Below are 3,202 nucleotides of genomic sequence, written 5' to 3' on the forward strand. Positions count from 1 at the left end.
ATGTATTTTAATGATCAAACACAACTCTTATGTATCAACCACCAAAATAATTTTTTTAGCTTTTGTGGCAAAGCGCCTACTTATTTAGTAAGACCAAACAAGAAACCGTAACCATCGACAAGTACGAGGAGGTTTGCATTATTGCAGCTGTGACAAGCTTTTTCTCTTTAAGAAGAAATTACTGTTCACAGAATCGGTGGATGGCTCCAATAAGGAAATCAAAGAAGATGAAGAAAGATTCAACAAGTTGAAGAAAATCAAAGACATAAACAACAAACACAAATTCATCAACATTCACAACAAAGCCACTGAATGCGATTGGTGGGAATGTTTCTGGAGCAAGAATTCACCAACCCCAGGTGGGTCCCCTTTTACTTCTTTCTCCCCAAATCTCCATTCTTTTACTGCATTTTTTTAGCTTTTTTTTTTTTTTTTTTTTTTCAAATTGAATTGTGTTTTTAGTTCATTTGAGTTCCAGCACTGTTCAAGAATTAACTATAGTTATGTTAGACTTTAGTTAGAAGTCAATTGGGATGTTGGTAAATGTCAAGATTGGAGCTTTAAGCCTAATTGTCAAGATTGGAGCTAAGATTTTTAACTGGAATCAATTTTATTTATTTTAAAAAAAAAAAACACATGAGGAATTCAAGGGGGGTCAATATCCGTTTCAATTTGTTTGTATGGCTTTGACTTGACACGGAGGTTAAGAAAGTAAAGAAAGACTTTTGAATTTTGTGGTTTTAAATCTGTAATGTGGAAATTTAAATTAATGAGTTGCCAAAAAAGTAAAGAGACGTTCTTTCTTAAAATGGACTGAAATGGTAAGTAAGACAAACAAATTGAAATAGAGGGAGTATAGAAGGATTATCTGTATCTATCTAAACAGTGTAATTTTCCAGTGAATTGACATCCCTTTGGGCAAGGTGGCTCCACCACTCTTTGTAGGTGGAAGGGTTGTGTGAAAATAATTTGATAATTCATATTGTCGACTCCAACTTGTTTGGATGTAAGACATTATTGATTGCTTTACTGTATTTATCTCTGGTTTCTGTATGCATGCTACTTGAAGCCACCCCTCTAAACTGGGAAGAAAAGCAGTGACTTATTTAAGACTCATGTTGGAAATGGAATTTCCTGCTTGGAGCTTAAAAGTCTAATTTATTCTAAAACCTAAAGTAGTGAAGTCCAAGGCATTGTAAATGTAGTTGAAGCCAGAACTTTTACATTTAAAACATTTTGTGGCGGGAACTGTTATAGTTAGGATAATAATTATTCATTATTAGGTTTGTAATGCGGTTGTTGTCCACGTGTCCTTCTTTGCACAATGAAAGTTTTCCCCTTTGATTGACCCCTAATGTTCCCCCAAATAAGCAAGTAGACTGGAATTGGCTGCAAGGACATTTTATGTAACAACAGTCCTCGGTTCCCGTCTTATTCCTTTTTTCTTTTTCCATCTTTTTTTCTATAAGATCTTTTTGGAATTCGTTTTCTCTTTTCTTTCTGTACAATTAGCTAACTCCTGTACCTATTATATACTGCAGGTTCTGGTGTACCTTTTGATGAAGAGGAAGGTTTCAAGTATTATTTCCGTGTTTCCAAGAAGACTTTTGATTACATATGTTCCCTTGTAAGGGAGGACCTTATCTCAAGACCTCCTTCAGGTCTGATAAACATCGAGGGAAGACTTCTTAGTGTTGAGAAGCAAGTTGCGATTGCAATGAGAAGATTGGCTTCTGGTGAATCCCAAGTTTCAGTTGGGGCATCATTTGGAGTCGGGCAGTCCACTGTGTCTCAGGTTACCTGGAGATTCATTGAGGCGTTGGAAGAACGTGCAACACAGCATCTTAAGTGGCCAGAACCTAGTCAGATGGAGATAATCAAGTCTGAGTTTGAACAATCATTTGGTTTGCCTAACTGTTGTGGAGCAATTGATGCAACCCACATCGTAATGACCCTTCCTGCTGTTGAAACCTCAGATGATTGGTGTGATCAGGAAAACAATTACAGCATGCTTTTGCAAGGTATCGTGGACAGTCAGATGCGTTTTTTAGACATTGTGACAGGATGGCCTGGGGGCATGACCACTTCAAGGCTGTTCAAGTGCTCTGGATTTTACAAACTCTGTGAAAATGGTGATCGTTTAAACGGAAATGTCAAAATGGCTTTTGAAGGAGTAGAAGTTAGAGAGTACATTCTAGGAGGATTTAGTTACCCTCTTCTTCCATGGCTCATTACACCTTATGAAGGTGATGACCTCTCGGATCCCATGCAAGATTTTAATGCGGTGCATGCAACTGCAACTTCAGTCGCAGTAAAAGCTTTCTCACAATTGAAGGGAGGTTGGAGAATCCTTAATAAGGTTATGTGGAGACCCAATAAACAGAAACTCCCTAGTATCATCCTTGTGTGTTGTTTACTTCATAATATTATCATTGATTGTGGAGACAAATTACACCCTGACATTGCCGTATCTGGTCATCATGACCCGGGATATAAGGGACAGAGCAGCAGGCAGATCGAATCAACGGGGAGATTAATGAGGGAAAATTTAACTAAACACATACAGGTTACCAAAAGAGATGGTTCGATGTAGCTGATCGTCTAACACTGCATGTGAAAAATAGATGGCCTTTTCAAAGACTTCTGTTTCAGAGTTCAGACCATGTTGTAGATGTAAATGGAGTTCACGTACAAGATCTTTCTGAATGTAGAAAAGGTGCTTCATGGTCCTTGAATATATGTAAAGACTTACTTCATACCTAACAGTTTCACATGTCATTTAGGTAACAATCTTTCTACATTATTCTAATCATCACTGTTTTCCTTTTCTATTGTGACATGTAGCCTCTCCTAGATTATCTCCATTTAACTTGAGACTTGAATCAGCTGACAATAATGATGAGTTAAGGATGATGAAGGGTTTAGATGTTTAATCTTTAGTGGTGTACTGCATGTCTCTTTATGAAAAGGTAAAGAGGATAGAGGGAAAGAAAAGGTCTTTCCGAAATAATTCCTGTCACAGGAAAAGGAAGTTATGTAAAGTGAAGAATTACCCTTATTTCATCCAACATTCTAAGCCTTGAAATATAGGCAATTGAGTGACCCATTTCCAGACTTGCCCGATTTCTGTAGGGATATGTAGGGGTGTGCATCGGTCGGTTTGGTTCGGTTTTACGTGTTATTGGTTCGGTTTATCGGTTTT

At 37.5% G+C, this 3,202-nt stretch overlaps 1 pseudogene; it reads left to right on the forward strand.

Annotated features, from left to right (window-relative positions):
- Nucleotides 1–2,831, forward strand: LOC107874562 (annotated as a pseudogene).
- Nucleotides 2,832–3,202: the final 371 nt, after the last annotated feature.

This window comes from Capsicum annuum, chromosome 6 (assembly GCF_002878395.1).
Source record: "Capsicum annuum cultivar UCD-10X-F1 chromosome 6, UCD10Xv1.1, whole genome shotgun sequence".
NCBI classification, from domain to species: Eukaryota; Viridiplantae; Streptophyta; class Magnoliopsida; order Solanales; family Solanaceae; genus Capsicum; species Capsicum annuum.